Source organism: Amblyomma maculatum, chromosome 9 (assembly GCF_055883805.1).
Source record: "Amblyomma maculatum isolate TAMU_Amacu chromosome 9, ASM5588380v1, whole genome shotgun sequence".
Lineage (NCBI taxonomy): Eukaryota > Metazoa > Arthropoda > Arachnida > Ixodida > Ixodidae > Amblyomma > Amblyomma maculatum.
This window is the reverse complement of record NC_139352.1, coordinates 110,976,765-110,995,075: the sequence shown is the minus strand read 5'-3', so window position 1 is coordinate 110,995,075 and position 18,311 is coordinate 110,976,765.

Here is an 18,311-nt window from a genome sequence, read left to right as displayed (position 1 = left end):
ACGTCTGGCGCCGACGCCGAAGGTAAGGAAGATGTTTCTGCGTAGCGGGTAAGGTGGTCAACAGCCACGATGACCCAGCGGTTACCAGCTGGAGTGACTGGTAGTGGCCCGTAAATATCAATACCAACACGATCGAATGGTCGGCTGGGGCAGGGCAAGGGCTGCATCGGAACGGTGGAGTGGTGTGGAGGGTTTTTGCGGCGTTGGCATTCCTGGCATGCGCGAACGTAATGACGCACGAAGCGGTACATACCCTGCCAGTAATAGCGGAGGCGAAGACGAGTGTAAGTTTTCAACACTCCGGCGTGGGCACACTGAGGATCGGCGTGAAAAGCGGCGCATATTTCCGAACGGAGATGCCGAGGAATGACAAGGAGCCACTTGCGTCCGTCGGAGAGGTAATTTCGGCGGTAAAGCATGCCGTCGCGGATGGAAAAATGACGAGCTTGGCGGTGAAGCGTTCGTGAAGCTGGGCGCAGAGAAGGTGTAGATAAAAGCGTGAGAAGAGAAGCGATCCAAGGGTCTTGCCTTTGTTCATTGGGCATGTCGGCAATTTCTAGCGAAAATGAGTCACTTATGGTGATAGCTGTCGAGTCAGAGCCACATTGAAGAGGTGACCTAGACAGGGCGTCGGCATCAGAATGCTTACGGCCAGACCAGTAGGTGACCTGAATGTCGTACTCTTGTAAGCGGAGGGCCCAACGAGCAAGACGGCCGGATGGGTCTTTAAGGGTGGACAACCAGCAGAGTGCGTGATGGTCCGTAACAACAGAAAAGGGACGACCGTAGATATATGGGCGGAACTTCCCAATGGCCCAAATGATGGCCAAGCACTCCTTTTCGGTTACAGAATAATTCTTTTCGGCCTTTGTTAAGGTACGGCTGGCATAAGCAACAACGTACTCTGGGTTGCCGGGCTTTCGTTGTGCTAGGACAGCGCCGAGACCTACACCGCTGGCATCAGTGTGAATTTCGGTAGGCACCGTAGGGTCAAAATGGCGGAGAATCGGAGGCGACACTAGAAGGCGCCGAAGTGTCGAAAAGGCCTCATCACAGTCGGATGTCCAAGGCGAAAGAATGGCGTCACCGGCAAGGAGATCAGTCAGCGGCGAGATGACCGAAGCGAAATTGCGGACGAAGCGACGAAAATACGAGCACAGCCCGATAAAACTACGCAGCTCCTTTAGAGAAGTTGGGCGTGGAAACTCAGCTACTGCACGGAGTTTCGCAGGATCTGGACGAACACCGTCTTTCGAAACAACGTGTCCCAATATAGGAAGCTGGCGAGCCCCGAAGCAGCACTTTTTCAAATTTAGTTGCAGACCGGCATCAGTCAAACACTTTAGCACACGTTCGAGACGGTCCAAATGTGACGTAAAATCTTTTGAAAACACGACAACATCGTCCAGGTAACAAAGACAGTCATGCCACTTGAGTCCGCACAGAATGGTGTCCATCATGCGCTCGAAGGTGGCCGGCGCGTTGCACAATCCAAACGGCATGACGTTAAATTCATAAAGACCATCAGGTGTCACAAAGGCGGTTTTTGGTCGATCGTCAGCTGCCATGGGTACCTGCCAGTAGCCCGAGCGAAGATCCAGAGATGAAAAGAATTCGGCACCTTGAAGGCAATCGAGAGCGTCATCAATACGTGGAAGGGGGTATACGTCTTTTCGTGTTATCTTATTCAAACGCCTGTAATCAACACAAAACCGTATAGAGCCATCCTTTTTCCTCACGAGAACAACTGGAGAAGCCCAAGGGCTGTGCGAAGGCTGGATGACGCCACGCTGAAGCATGTCATTAACGTGCTCGGTGATGACTTGACGTTCAGCAGCCGATACCCGATAAGGGCGCTGGCGTACCGGGGCGTGCGTACCGGTGTCGATGCAGTGAGTGACTACGGATGTGCGCCCCAAAGATGTCCGAGGAAGGTCGAAAGAGGAACGGAAGCGCTGCAGCAAGCTGACGAGCTGGTCGCGTTGATCTGCTGAAAGGCTGGCATCCAGACAGCCAGAAAAAGCTGCAGTGGAGTCGTCGTTCTGTACAGAAGCGGGCAAGTCAATAGTATCGAGTTGCAGTGGGGTTGGGTCTTCTGAGACGGCAGATGTCATAGCGTCATCAAAGGACTCGACATGACCAAGACGTTCTCCATGAAGAAGCGTTGACGGACAAGGCGACGGGTTAGAGACGTATATGGCGCTGTGGCCACCACAGAAAGTCAGAAGGGCGAAAGGCAGGACTAAGCAATGGCGACGATTAGCGGCGTGAGTCGGAGTGAACAGAACTGTCGATTCAGGAAAGCCGGCGCAGGAAACGGGCACGAGGACGGTAGAGCAGGCGGGGATTTCAGTATCTTCGGCCACAGTTATCTTATCGACGTGGAGCGGTGTGTCAGACGAGGCGGCCGGTGGAAGCGGAGACAATTCGATGCTGGCTCGGGCACAATCAATAATCGCATGATGACTGGTGAGAAAGTCGCAACCCAGAATCAGTTCGTGAGAGCAGTGAGGCAGCACAAGAAATTCGGCGACGTACAAAACACCCTGAATGACAATTCGAGCTGTGCACGCCGCAAGCGGTTGAATGCGATGGGAGCTGGCAGTTCGGAGAAAAAATTTCGAAACAGGCGTCGTAACTTTACGAAGTCGGCGGCAAAGGTTGGCACTTATAACAGACACAGCGGCGCCAGTGTCCACAAGAGCGAGAACTGCGACGCCATCAACAAACACTTCGAGAACGTTGGTAGGAGAAGACGGAGGACTTGCACAAGTAGAGGAAAACGCAGTTCTTGCCTCCGGAACTGCGGCTGTTAGTTTTCCTCCGGGCCAGCAGGAGAGCGACGGCGCAGCGGCGAGAGGGAACGACGGCGGGGAGACGGCGATCGACGGGAGGAGTGGGAGGAGCGGTCAGGATAAAATGAGTCCGTGGAAGTGCCAGCAGGGACAGGGGGAGGGGAAGGTTCCAAGTTTGAACTGTAGTTATAACTGTACAGGCGGGGGCCATTGCGGTATGACTGCGTGCGCTGGCGACAAAGCCGGGCGACATGGCCAGGAACGCCACATGAATAACAGATCGGGCGGTTGTCGGAGGTCCGCCATGGATTGTCGACCGGACGTCGAGGAGGGAGATAAGGGCGGGGCGGAGGTGGTGGCGGTGGTAACGGCGCAGCATACGCGACAGGGCCGGGTGGTGGTCTGGCGGTGACAGCGGCGTACGTTAACGGGGCTGTCACAGGTGTAATCTGAGGGCTTGGCGGTAAAACTTCTGCAACCTGCTCCTGGATGGTGCGTCGAAGTGCAGAATCTATCGATGTGGTGGTTGCGGCAGAAGCAGGGAGGAGCGATAGTTGGCGAGCCACTTCCTCCCGTATAAAGGCCTTGATCTCGGGAAGGAGGGAAGGTGGTTCAGAAGTGAGGCCGCATGCTGTCGGAGGTACGAATAACCGATCGTTCACGAGAGAACGCCGGGTAGAAGCTCGTTGCCTTTTGAGGACGTCGTAACTCTGACAGAGCTGAACCACTTCGACGACGGTTTGGGGGTTTCTGGCCGTCAACATGTGAAATGCATCGTCGGAGATTCCCTTCACGATTTTGGTGATCTTGTCAGCTTCGGACATGCAAGGATCAACACGCCTACAAAGATCCACAATGTCCTCTATGTAGCTGGTGAACGTTTCATCGGGATTCTGAGCGCGGGCTTCGAGGCGTTGTTCGGCGCGCAGTTTGCGCACAGCGGGGCGGCCGAACACCTCGGAAAAGCTCGTTTTGAAGGCCGACCAGGTGGGTAGGTCGGGTTCGTGGTTGCGGAACCATAAATTTGCTACATCGGTCAGGTAAAAGAGGACGTTGGCTAACTTCGTGGTGTCGTCCCACTTGTTGTAGGCGCTTACGCGTTCGTAGGAGGATAGCCAATCGTCTACATCTTGGTCGTCGGCGCCATTGAAAAAGCTGGGGTCACGCTGGCGAAGCCCACCAGAGCACAGGATGGTAGGGGAAGCGGTGGGATCAGTCGAGTGTGGAGTGGCGGTCTGGCTTGTTGCCTCAGGCATGGCGGATGGCGGAGCGAGGGTGCGGCTGCGAAGCTCCAGCGTGAGAGGAGGGAACGAAGAGCAGCCTCCACCAAATGTAAGGGTGCGTTGAAGCTCAGGTCGGTGTTCAGGTCGACCGTCTAACTAGCGCGTCAGTCTCTTGCGTCTTCGTCTTTTGTCTGCCGTCTTCTTTTTCTAGCACGCGCCTTCCGACATACACTCGTCGTCTTTGTCATCGTCGACAATTACCAAGCGTTGGTGTGACACTACAAGACAAATATTCCATGCAGACTGAACATACACTAATACACTAATCAAAATTGGCCTCGAACTCGCACCACATAAAACAGAATTGATTAGTATCGACAGAAAACATAAAACCAACCCCAGTATGCAGATCCATCTTCACATCGGAGGCAACACCATCACCTCCTCAAATGGGCAAATCCGCATTCTTGGCCTGCCCATCTCAAGCTGCAACACTCCCCAGTAATTGGTGCATCAGCTACAATGCCTTTGGCCAGCACTGCTGCACACTATTCGTCTCCTGTCCAACCGGCACGACAACATGCCTGCCGTGCGATGGCCCGAGCAGCGGCGGTCGGAAAAATCCGCTATGGCACACCCGTCCTCCAACTGTGGAACACTGACTTCTCTAAGGTCGAACGCCTTCATCGCGCAACACTACGCACTATTACCGGTCTACCTAAGCAAACTCCAATGGCCGCTCTTCCACCGCTCACTACCATCGTTACCGAGTCACAGACGCGTCATCGAATACGCCTAGAGAACACTGTCTAAAGGCGTCGCCTGCTGGGCTGAGATGAACAGCGTAACGACAAACACCAGCCCTATATGCATCTCTTCCCCCTTGGGAGATGCCAGTAGTCATACACCTCCATCGCCGACCTATAAACAGCGATTTTGTCATTCCCAGGGAGCTCCTCGCTGCCCATCACCGACAAGAGTGAATCCCTGATATGACTGACATATACACTGACGCATCGATTAGATGCGAATTTGCATCTGTGGGCTGGATATGTGTTGACAACCCTTCCCTTTCAGGCGCTTATGCCTGCCACCTACCTCAAGGTACCCCTCTTCATGCTGAATTTCTCGCAATTTGGGGAGCCTTGTCAGGAGTGCCTTGCGCCGGAACAGCTTCAATGCGTATTCTTACTGATCCTTATGAAGCTTACAAGGAAGTCGCTACTCCGGGTTCGCAAGATGCAACAGCTACGGCCATACAGCGTCTCCTTAAACGCCACCAACTCGCGACCAGAACTGTCGCTATTCACTGGAACCCAGGTCACTCGGACGAATAAGGGGCAATGCGACGGCACACGCCGGGACTGCCTTGGCATGTGGGATATCCACGTTTACTTCCCCACCCTCCTTGATTGATCCTTACTCGACCTTGGGCGGGCAACTCACCCCTTCTCTTGCCCTTATGCACTATACTCGGACCAGTCTTCGTAGCCTCAGTCAGCATCGCGCGCAGGTTGCCACACCAGACCCACCGTTTTCGAGAAAAACCCACCTCAGCCGAAGTCAAGAAGTCTTTTTGAACAAGCTCATTGCCCATGCGGCTTACACGCCGTGTATTATGGCCCGCTGGCGTCAGTATACAGAGAAAATGATTACGTGCCCCCACTGTACGATTCTAACTCACGGCGGCATGTCTCATCTACTCTGGGATTGCCCTGATTTTCTGCTGGACGCTCCGAGATCAAACCCTACCGCCTGAACTACCGTTCCCTTGTAGAAACTCTTGCTAACACAGATATATTTGCGAAGTATGGCTCGCTTAGTGGCCTGATTAGAGCAATGTGATTTGAGTGATGACCTATACAATGAAGATTGTCTACTCCCATTTATCCCCATCCATGGCTATGAGCCTTCCCATTCAATAAAGGGCATTCAATAAATCTCCGTAGCCCTTCACTACGGCTCCTTTTTCTCTCTATCCACTTACACTATCAACCTTCCTTCCGTCGCTTGAGGCGCGGTACAGGTGTCCACAAAAACAGGTGTGACAGATTCAGCGCCTTTCTTTTCCTGTGAACCAATTATTATTTTTAATTATGATAATTCTCCTTGTCTATCGTGAGGGTGATATTAGGGTGACCGATATTGGGCCTTTCATTTCGCGCTACCAATTATAGAACAGCAGTGAAAATCGATGCATTCAACAGAATCCTGGTTGTGTTCGACAAGTGGTGCGCATTGCACCATGTGCAGCAGCAAACCAGTGTGATTTCTGCAAGCAGATTCTGCAGTGCCCTCGGAATTTCGTTTTATTGCGAAAGCAATACTGCGCCAGGTTTCGCCTTTTCGCCGTGTGTGTGTGTGTGTGTGTGTGTGTGTGTGTGTGTGTGTGTGTGTGTGTGTGTGTGTGTGTGTGTGTGTGTGTGTGTGTGTGTGTGTGTGTGTGTGTGTGTGTGTGTGTTGGTTGGTTGGTTGGTTTGTGGGGTTTAACGTCCCAAAGCAACTCAGGCTATGAGAGACGCCGTAGTAGAGGACTCCGGAAATTTCGACCACCTGGGGTTCTTTAACGTGCACTGACATCGCACAGCACACGTGTGTGTGTGTGTGTGTGTGTGTGTGTGTGTGTGTGTGTGTGTGTGTGTGTGTGTGTGTGTGTGTGTGTGTGTGTGTGTGTGTGTGTGTGTGTGTGTGTGTGTGTGTGTGTGTGTGTGTGTGTGTGTGTGTGTGTGTGTGTGTGTGTGTGTGTGTGTGTGTGTGTGTGTGTGTGTGTGTGTGTGTGTGTGTGTGTGTAAAAACTTCATTCGGAGGGAGCTTGAGGTAGCCGGGCCCCAGAGCCTGCCCTTCACGGTCGGTGGTCGGTCATGTCGTACGAGAGCGAGAGACGGGGTAGCATGTCGGCTCTTCGGCGCGCCGTAGCTACGCTCCACGTACGGTGGTTAGATGGGTAGGTGTGCCGACCAACAGGGCACAAAGCGTAGTTAAGCGTTCCTCCGCTTCATGACGATGAAACTGGAGCTGCTGTTCTCCGCCCGGTGCTCACCGGCGGAACGTCTGCTACTTGTCGCAATCGCATCGCGCGTTTTGTTAACCTCATTTTTGCTTAAAAACATTACTTATTACTTGCGTTATCAGTCAAAATAGTAGCTGAAACTGAGGCTTTTGTGGTCTGGCATTGAAACAACAAACAGACGACACTAGCTACCTGTTTTCTCGTCTGTTTGCTGTCTGTCATCGTCCACATGCAAGCGCCGTAGCGGAGCAGGCACTGCGCTTTTTGTGATCGGAATGCAGACCAAAAAGGACACAACTTGTTTCGCACCCTTCTGCAAATCCGGCTACAAGTTATCGAGAAAAGGACTGAAAGTCTCGCTGTTTTCGGCACCGCGGGATCCCGAACTGTTCAAAAGGTGGGAGCTTGCTCTTCATCGTGCCGACAAGAGGTTGCAGCCACACTCCTTTGTGTGTGAGCGGCATTTTTACCAAGAGTGTATCGAACGGGATCATAAATATATGATAGAAGGCAACGTTGTTAGCCTCCCACGTTCTCACCCACGATTGACGAAAGGTGCCGTGCCTTCTGCCCTGCCCGATGCTACTGCTTACCTGTCAAGAAAGGTGACCGCGAATCGAAAGACGAAGAATTCTACAGGCTGCCGCCCAACCAAGGCTGCCAGAAATTACAGCCACGACCTTGAGACAGTGCCGGACGATCCAGTACCTTCAAGCTCCAGTGAAGGTATTTCTACGTCTGTAACCGAAGTGTCACCTCGTCCGGTTGACATTGACTTCACTACCTGCATGGTATCCCACAGCGGCTGGACATATCACTCTATTGAAGATTCTGGCGCCTCTGCGTTCTCGACTTGCAGAAAAAGCGGACAGAGCATCGTTCTGGTGAAATTAATACTCCTGGAGCACTGTTGGTCAAAACTACGACCCACCGTGTCCGTTCAAGGCGCCGTAACACAGAATCTGGATTTGGAAACTCGTGAACCGTTTGGGGACCTTTTGGCTGACGTGGATGCCATGATTCCATGTCAGGGCATAAAATGCAATGACCAACTTGACACCGTCCTCGCGAAATCCAAGAATATAAGAATCCACGGAAACATATCATTCAGCTCCAATTGCGTCGGCATCGCCACAAGTCAAGGAGACTCCTGTTTGCATTGCCGATACGCAAAAATGTTGCTCCTAAATCAGCTGTCGTACAAAATGCTTGATAATGCGGATGAGGAGCAAACGGCTTAATGAGCACCTGCGTAATGAGAAGATCATGCTGCTGCCCGGCAGAACGTGTCTCCAACGGTACCTGCGCGGATTTCGAAGCGGATTCGGCTTCAACAAACGGGTGTTTGCTGCCTTGAAGGAAAAATGCATATCCATGACGGAGCAGCAACGTCATGGCGGCGTTATTATGGATGTAATTAAACTTTCCGAGAACCTGACGGTCAGTCACTACGGGAAAGTGAACGGTTTGGTGGACCTCGAAAAATTTTCATCTAGCTCCAGCTCAGAATTGGCGGATCCCGCCCTAGTTGTTCTCTTCCAACCATTCACGGGAAAGTGGCACCAGGTGCTTGGCGTTTTCGCCTCGAAAGGGAACGTGAAAGCTGATGTGCTAGCAAAAATTACGGTGGAGGGTGTGATAATGGCAGAAAACGCCTCACTTTTTGTGGATTTCATAACAGCAGATGCTGCTAGCTGGAATCGTTCCATTTGGCGTATGTTTGAAAGTTCTGGGAAAGCAGGACAAGTTGTCTGTAAGTCGCCGCACCCTGTGGACAAGAACCGCTCCTTGCACTTCGTCTCCGATTTTCCCTATTCGGTGAAGAATGTAAAAACAGCTTGCTCCAGCATCCTTTAACAACTCCTCAGGGCGTGGCATCCATCAGTCACGTTGATGCCGCATGGCAGCTAGATCAACGTAGCCATGTCGGCTTGAAGGCAATGCGCAGGGTGCACAAAGCTGTTGTAAGGCCCGACACATTCGAGAAGATGCGCGTAAATTATGCGTTTCGCTTGTTCTCTGATGATGTCCGGCGTGGTCTTTTCACGTGTAGACAGCAGATTGAGCACAACCACGGTTCAGTTCACGCGACCGATGAACTTGTCAAATTGATGCAGGAGATCATCAGCATCATAACTTCAAGATTTCCAGCTGCCGCCCTCCGCCCGAACTCTGCGAAAGCTCGGCGACTTCGTGACTTCCTCACCTATATTGATGAGTGGCAACGCTGTGCTCAGAAGTAGGAATTCTTATCAGGGAGCACTGCAGAAGGCCTCCGAGTCATGCTGTCGAGCACTCTTTCCCTCTTGGATTATCTGTCGCCCAAAATAGGCTACAGGTACTTAATGACCGCCAGACTAAGCCAAGACATCTTGGAGCAACTTTTGGGGGTTTTGCGACAAATGGCAGGAAGTAACGACCATCCAACCCCCGTTCAGTTCTTGATCTCTATAAACACTCTGGAGTTCATGAACTTGGCCAAGTCACCTGATCATGGGAATGTTTCATCCGGTCTACTAAGCAGCTTGCTTGACACCGATGATATCATAGCAAAAGCAGAGACCCAGCAGAGGTATGTGGACGACTTACTGGACATAGGGAATGTCCAGGCGGCACACGACATGCTCAGCGCTTGCCAGCTTGACAACGATCACAGCAGCCTGGCGGTAGGAAAAAGTGATTCGCGGCCGATTTTCTATTTGGCACGATACGTGGCGCGAAAGTTTCTTTCAAAGACTAAGTGTGCCGATTGTGCCACTGTTTTGCTGGCATCGCCAGAAGCTCCCCTTCCGCCTGTGGCCGCTCTCACAGCCCACGTAAGCATGGGAAATTTAATATTCCCATCTGATGCTTTCAACAGTCTCGTGACATCTCTCGAGGAGACCTTCAGTCACTGCTTCACAGTCACTGAACTGAGGCGAGAAAGTCTCGCAGACCGCCTCTTTCCTGCAGCTCAAACCTCCGCCTATGATCGGTTGTGAGGAGCATAAGATTGAGATCTCAAGTTTTACTCTATCATGCGCCTCCACTTATTGGTCAAGAGCAAGAACCTGGCCCGTGAAAACGCGCGAAAAAAAAAGAAAACACTTGAAATTGAGACGCGTGCTTTGAACGCATAGCCATGATTTTGGGGTGTGTTACTTCACTGACTCAAAAACACTAATGTGTGCATGTCATTTAAGCACTTTCAAAAGTTCAGCTAGAAGATACCGTTTTGCAATACAAGCTTATGCACTCGTTTTATTTTATTTATTCCCAAGGTCTGCTTACGCCCATGCGCACGCATAAATCACAGCTGAGCACTGTGTTAATACATATTCGTGTTGCCTTGTGATGGCGTGGAACATTTAATGAAAAAAAATTAAGAACGAGGAATTGACATAACAGTGTTTGGAGTTGCTTGCCTGAAAAATTGGGAACGCAGCAAACACGCTGTACGTAAAAAAACAGCCTTAAACTCGGCTCCCCTGCCTTTGTAATATGTTTACATCCCTTCCCTATTCCCGTAAGACAGCTTGTTTGCAATAAACTCATTTGCACTTGAAAAAAAGTGAAGCGAGTCGCATTCTGTCATGCGTGGCGATGGCGGGAGGAAACGGTCATGAACCGGGCTTTCGCTGGTGGCGCCACTGCGGCGTCATGAAGAAAAGGCACGCGTTACCCCCGCCGGTCGGCACACCTGCCCATCTAGACACCGTACTCCAGGGTAGAGCGGTGGCGGTTGTCGGCCACGTGACAACTGACATCATACCAGAGTGAGAGACTGGGAACCACGGCGGCTCTTCAGCGCGCCGCAGCTACGCTCCACTATAGTGCCTAGAATAGGCACTATAGCTCCACGGCCGGTCGACCACCTGCGAACGGCGGCAAGTGATTAACGTCATACAAATACCAAGAGCTTGCAGGCCTTGCTCCGGTTCATTGGGCTACAGAAAGACGAATCTGTGAATAAAAATAGAAGTTTGGAGACGTCTAAAAAATATGCGTTTCATTTCGTGGGTACCCAGATTAGCAATGTGCACCACCACAAGCGAAACACTTTAGGTAGCAAAGCGGACATTGCTTTCTCTATTTCCAGGCTTACGTAAAGCTAAGCCCCAGCTAATTTTTTTCTGCAGACACCTGAACGATAGGCCGTCGTTGCACCCGTTACCGTTTCGGTGGCGAACGACGGCTGCTGCGACGCGCGTCTTTCTTTCTTTCTCTCACTTTTCTTTTTGTTTCTTTTCTAATATTCTTGTGTTCGCACGAGGGACCGGAGGTGGCTCAGCTGGCGAGCCAGTAGCCGGGCGTTGCAATTTATTTTCCTTCTTCAATCGCAGCAACAACACCAGAGTCGCATAACAACAATTTCTTTTCCTGCACGCGGAAGGTCAAATGAACATCAAGTTATCAGAGACATTGTTGTGGATGTAGAAAGAAGGAAAAGAAAATGCTCGGGCCTGCTACTGGCTCTGTAGCTGAGCCACTTCCGCTGCCTCGTGCAGACAGGACTCTGATTTATTTATTTATAGGAAGGGAAAGGCGCGGTAACTGTCTCACTTGACTTCTGTGGACACCGCAACCGCGCCGTAAGGGAAGGGAGGAAGATGGGAGTGAAAGTGGAAAGAGAGAAAGAGGAGCCGTAGTGGAGGGCTTCGGAGTAATTTCGACCACCTGGAGATCTTTAACGTGCGCTGACATCGCACAGCACACGACGCCTCTTCGTTTCGCCTCCATCAAAACGCAGCTGCCGAGGTCGGGTTCACGTGCAGACAGAAAAGAAAATAGAGATGAAAGAAAAGGAAAAGGGAGAAAAAGCCGTCGTCCAACACCGAAACGTTGGGAGGTGCAATGACGGCCTACAAAAGATAAAAATTCTGTGGCAGGCTAGCCCCCGCCGCAAGCGGCGGGGACCCACCTGTCCCAGCCCCATCAGGGAAGTACCAGTCCCCGACCTGTAGGGCCAGACGCGAACCGCGGCACTACCTAGCAAAGTGAATAATTGGTTCACTGGAAGGGAAAGGCGCTGTAACTGTCTCACTCGTTTCTGTGGACACCTGAACCGCGCCGTGAGGGAAGGGAGGAAGGTGGGAGTTAAAGTGGAAAGAGAGTAAGAGGAGCCGTAGTGGAGGGCTACGGAGGGATTTCGACCACCTGGGGCTGTGCGCTCACATCGCACAGCACACGGACGCCACTTCGTTTCGCCTCCATCGAAACGTAGCCGCCGAGGCCGGGTTCGAACCCGGGAACAGTGAAAAAAAACTGATGTATTTGTAGGAAGGGAAAGGCGCAGTAACTGTCTCACTTGTTTTCTGTGGACACCGCAACTGCGCTGTAAGGGAAGGGAGGAAGGCGGGAGTGAAAGTGGAAAGAGAGAAAGAGGAGCCGTAGTGGAGGGCTACGGAGTAATTTCGACCACCTGGGGATCTTTAACGTGCGCTGACATCGCACAGCACACGACGCCTGTTCGTTTCGCCTCCATCCGGGAATAGTGAAGCTTCACGAAGCTTCCACTTTAAAAACAGGTCGTGGGAAAGGAGGTGCTGCGCGAGGTATTCGTGACTGTTCGTGACATGTTTCAGCGCATGCGCAAAAGCAGCAAGAGTATCTGTCGCAAAGCGAACGCTCAGAAGTAGCAGGGTCTTAGTCGTCAGGATTAGATCCATCGAGGTCCACTTTCCCTGGTGCAGCGACGAGAGCAATTTCATTACCTGGCGGCAGCGCTCTTTTGAGCGTCATCAGAACGGAGTCCGCTAATGAATCGAAGACAAGGAGCAGGAAGGAGTACGTGGACCAATTCACCTGACTCGGATGCCAGGCTTCTCATCTACGCCCAGACATTTTGCTCCGGTGTTCGACGCCCTGGCTTCTACGAGATATCCCAGGTAGGTGAGATTAGGCGTCTGAGCGCGCGCTTTCTGCAACTGTTGTGGGCACAGCTAAAGCTTTCTGTAGTAACTGGGAAGATCACCACAGGAAAGGAGCTGCATTGATATAATTGTTGTTAGAATTACATTTATTCTTTTACCCCGCCGGGGTGGCGCAGTGGTTACGGTGCTTGGCTACTGTTCCCAAAGATGCGGGATCGAATCCCGGCCTCAACGGCCGCTTTTCGATGGAGGCGAAAAGCAAGGCGCCCGTGTGCTATGCAATGTCAGTGCACGTTAAAGAACCCCAGGTGGTCGAAATTTTCGTAGTCCTCCACTACGGCGTCTCTCATAGCCCGAGTTGCTTTGGGACGCTAAAACCCACAAACAAAACCAAACATTTGTTCTTTTCATATATTTAATGCAATGTTTCCAAGCTGGCCTTCGTTCGCGAAGCCTGCATGCGTGACGAAAATTAGTGCGTTGCTTATGGTTAGCGGCTAAAGTTAATGCTTCTTCCGGAGTCGAGAGTACATACATGCTAGCATGAAATGCGCTCGGGCATAGCACATTGGTTCTCGGGCATAGCACATTGGTTCTGAGATTATACCAGCCACGTTATTGAAATGGGGCTAGTGCATAGCCCAACAAACCACGAGCTTTTTCTGCCAATGAGTTTACGCGCTCAGCCGGTCTTTCTCGGTCTTTTTCTGGTCGCGTCGAAGCGATCGGCTTCAGTTGTGCGGCCTTAGGATCGTAGAAGCCTTGCCATCTTCGTGAAAAGCCGCATAATGTTAGTGTTCTCGGCAGGGGTGACCATCCTTAATTCTGTCGTGGCCGAATACTCAAAAAGGGATTCCTTTATGGAAGTCTGTTTCAGCCTCTTCTTTTCATCAAGATTCATTGCTCGGCTTAAAGTGAAATGTAGATTGATGCAGGTGCGCTCGTGGCAACGAAGACACGCTTGCCTGATAACGCAAGAGAAGCAGCGTGTTGGCGTCTTCCACGTGTGTCTATAAAACCATCTGCGAACGAAAGAAACGCTATGAGTTACGTAACGAAGTGGCCAATTCAATTCGAAAAAAAATTGTAGGGGGCGTTTTGGACTACTAAAATGTAGGGAGCCTACATGTTGCGTATATTTTGCGGTAGAACAAAACCCTCCACTACGGCACTCCTTCCCCTCTTTTAAGACAATCCTTTCTAGGCTCATGAACCAAAATCCCGTGCGCGAGAGTTTTTGCGCCAAATTTGTGCGCAAGACCTGTCATATTTATAAGATTCGGCGCGGTGTTCTTGTCTAGTGTTCCTTCTATCTACAATCCCAGATTTGAACGCGAATCAAGGATCGCAACGCGACAGGAGCGATGGTGTACCAATGGTGTCCGATGTAAGTGCAATTTAAAGACCCCCAGGTGGTCGAAATTACTACAGTCATCCACTACGGCGTCTGAGAGTCTGACTTGCTTTGAGACTTTAGGCCCCGAAAAAACAAACCATGCGTTTCTATGGAGGCGAAACGAAGAGGCTTCTCTGTCTCTTTCTACTGTAAGTCCTACCTTTCCCCCTTCCCTTAGGCCCGGTTATGGCGTCCAGAAACAAGTGTGGCAGATACAGCGCCTTACCTTTTCTGTGACCCAGTTATTATACTAAAAACACGACGGTGTAATAAATACTGTGCCTTTACTTTCCTGTAAACCAGGTATAAATATGTATAGCACTGCGTTGAACACCGATAAAGGTAAACAGTGAAAGACAAATGATAGAAGGCAAACTGTTCTTGCCTCCCACCTTCTTTACTTCCTCACGGCTCATTTGTTGTCCGCGGAGAATTGAGATACTGCGCCTCTTGTTATTTATTTTAAACCCTATTAAAACGCTGCTGATGGATGCTGTACGGTGTCTGCATGTCTGTGCTGTGATGTGCGGCGTTCGAGGAAGCCGCAAATGTAAGGCACGGCACGGAAGCCTGGATCGGACGCCAGGCGGGGTGAGCTTGTTCACATGACATTTAAGCCTTACTGGCAACCATGGCACGTACAACTGATTGATTTATAGGAAAAAAAAAAGGGCGGTAACTGTCTCACTTGTTTTCTGTGGAGACTTTAATCGCGCATTAAGGAAAGTGAGGAAGGTGGGAGTAAAAGTGGAAAGAGAAAGGAGCCGTAGTGGAGGGCTACGGAGCAATTTCGACCACCTGGAGATCTTTAACGTGTAACTCCCTGATGAGGTTGGGGCAGGTAAGTCACCACCGCTTGCGGCGGGGGCTGGCCTGCCACCAAATTTTTATCTGCTGTAGACCGTCATTGCACCCACCACCGATTTGTTGGTGGACGACGGCTGTTGTTTTGGCGTGCGTCTTTCTCTCCCTCTTCCTTTTCTTTCTTTATTTTCTCTTCTGTCTGCACGCCCCGCCGGGGTGGTGCAGTGGTAAGACGCCCGACTACTGTGCCGGAGTACCCGGGTTCGAACCCGACCTTGGCGGCTGCGTTTCGATGGAGGCGAAACGAAGAGGCGTCCGTGTGCTGTGCGATGTCAGCGCACGTTAAAGATCCCCAGGTGGTCTAAATTACTCCGTAGCCCTCCACTACGGCTCTTCTTTCTCTCTTTCCACTTTCACTCCCACCTTCCTCCCTTCCCTTACTGCGCGGTTGCGGTGTCCACAGAAAACAAGTTAGACAGTTACCGCGCCTTTCTCTTCCTATAAATAAATCAGTTTTTCTGTCTGCACGAGGCAGCGGCGGTGGCTGAGCTACAGAGCCAGTAGCAGTCCCGTGCATTTTCTTTTCCTTCTTCCTACAGCCACAACAACAACGCTGACACCGCATATCACATGGACGCCTCTTCGTTTCGCGTCCATCAAAAGACAGCCGCCGAGGTCGGGTTCGGACCCGAGTGCTCCGGCACAGTAGTCGGGCGTCTTACCACTGCACCACCCCGGCAGGGCCATGATTGATTTATAGGAAGGGAAAGGCACGGTAACTGTGTAACTTGTTTTCTGTGAACGCCTCAATCGTGCCGTAGGGAGGAAGTTATGAGTGAAAGTGGGAAGAGAGAAAGAAGAGCAGTAGTGGAGGGCTACGGAATAATTTCGTCCACCTGGGGATCCTAACGTGCGCTGACATCGCACAGCAGGCGGACGCCTCTTCGTTTCGTCTCTATCGAAATGCAGCCGCCGAGGTCGGGTTTGAACCGGCGGGACCATGGCACGCACAACGAAAAAAAAAACTGTTTATAGGAGGGGAAAGTCACGGTAACTGTCTCCCTTGTTTTCTCTGGACACCGCAACTTCGCCGTAAGGGAAGGTGGGAGTGAAAGTGGAAAGAGAGAAAGAGGAGCCGTAGTAGAGGGTTATGGAGTAATTTCGACCACCTGGGGATCTTTAAACGTGCGCTGACATCGCACAGCACACGGACGCCTCTTCGTTTCGCCTCCATCGAAACGCAGCCGCCGAGGTCGGGTTCGAACCTGGGTACTCCGGCACAGTAGTCGGGCGTCTTACCCTTCACCCCCCCGCACAACGAACTGATTTATTCATAGGAAGGGGAAGGCGCGGTAACTGTCTAATTTGTTATCTGTGGACACCGCAACCGCGCCGTAAGGGAAGGGAGGGAGGTGGGAATGAAAGTGGAAAGAGAGAAAGAGGAGCCGTAGTGAAGGGCTACGGAGTAATTTCGACCACCTGGGGATCTTTAACGTGCGCCGACATCGCACAGCACACGGACGCCTCTTCGTTTCGCCTCCATCGAAACGCAGCCGCCGAGGTCGGGTTCGAACCCGGGAACTCCGGCACAGTAGTCGGGCGTCTTACCACTGCACCACCCCGGCGGGGCATCCCCCGCACAAACTGATTTATTTATAGGAAGGGAAAGGCGCGGTAACTGTCTCACTTGTTTTCTGTGGACACCGCAACCGCGCCGTAAGGGAAGGGAGGAAGATGGGAGCGAAAGTGGAAAGAGAGAAAGAGGCCGTAGTGGAGGGCTACGGAGTAATTTCGACCACCTGGGGATCTTTAACGTGCGCTGACATCGCACAGCACACGGACGCCTCTTCGTTTCGCCTCCATCGAAACGCAGCCGCCGAGGTCGGGTTCGAACCCGGGTACTCCGGCACAGTAGTCGGGCGTCTTACCACTGCACCACCCCGGCGGGGCCCCGCACAACGATTTATTATACTGATTTATTTATAGGAAAGGAAAGGCGAGGTAACTGTCTCACTTGTTTTATGCGGACACCTCAACCGCGCCGTAAGGGAAGGGAGGAAGGTGGGAGTGAAAGTGGATAGAGAGAAAGAGGAGCCGTAGTGGAGGGCTACGGAGTAATTTCGACCACCTGGGGATCTTTAACGTGCGCTGACATCGCACAGCACACGGACGCCTCTTCGTTTCGCCTCCATCGAAACGCAGCCGCCGAGGTCGGGTTCGAACCCGGGTACTCCGGCACAGTAGTCGGGCGTCTTACCACTGCACCACCCCGGCGGGGCCCCCGCACAACGAAACATCACAGAGAGGGAAGGAAAGAGAGAGAGAAGGCCATAGCGAATCATGATTCGACGCACAACGAAACATCACAGAGGGGGAGGAAAGAGAGAATGCAATGGCGAATCATGATTCGACGCCTCTAAAATCCGAGCTCTGGTGGAACGGCGTTGCAAACGGCGTCACAAGTGTCCGATAAATGAACGACACGCAGCAGGGAGGACGCCAGTATACAGGCGCCGACACGTCGGAAACATTTTTTGTGTGCATTTAGTTTCGAACCGCCCAACGGTATGGCGTCTCCACAATACAGGGTTGCAACAACTGCCGCCTGCTTAGCCTGATAGCTGTTGTGGCTGTAGGATGAAGGAAAAGAAAGTTCACGGGCCTGCTACTGGCTCTGTAACTGAGTCGCTTTCACTGCCTGGTGCGGGCAGTATAAATAAAGGCTAGCCCCCGCCGCAAGCGGCTTTGACCCACCACTCCCATCCCCGTAGGGCCAGAAACAGCCACCCTTTACCACCTCCCTCAGCCCCAGATTCCATATGAATGAATCGCATCGTGATGTTATTTATTGCCCGTTGGGACGTTTTCATGACATCAAATCCGGTTTTAAACATATGTCGGTGGAAAATAAATTTGTATTCATTCATGGCAGGATCAACGCCTTCTAGGCATTGTCCAGATATGGTCATCAGATCATGCGTTGTCATGCCGCCACCAGATGAAGCAATAGCCACAATAATCTCGGTCATTGTCACCATCGCCGTCACTATCACCAACACTAACTATAAATATAGTGCAATTGTTCTGAACCATTAACAAGCGCCGACGGTCTGCATGGCGCTGGCATGACGATGAACAAGAACTAGGATACGTTTCTCACGTGGCCGGCGCGGTCGTCAGGATTATGGACAGCTATATTATGATCGAACGGATGACAGTAGAAGCACTAAA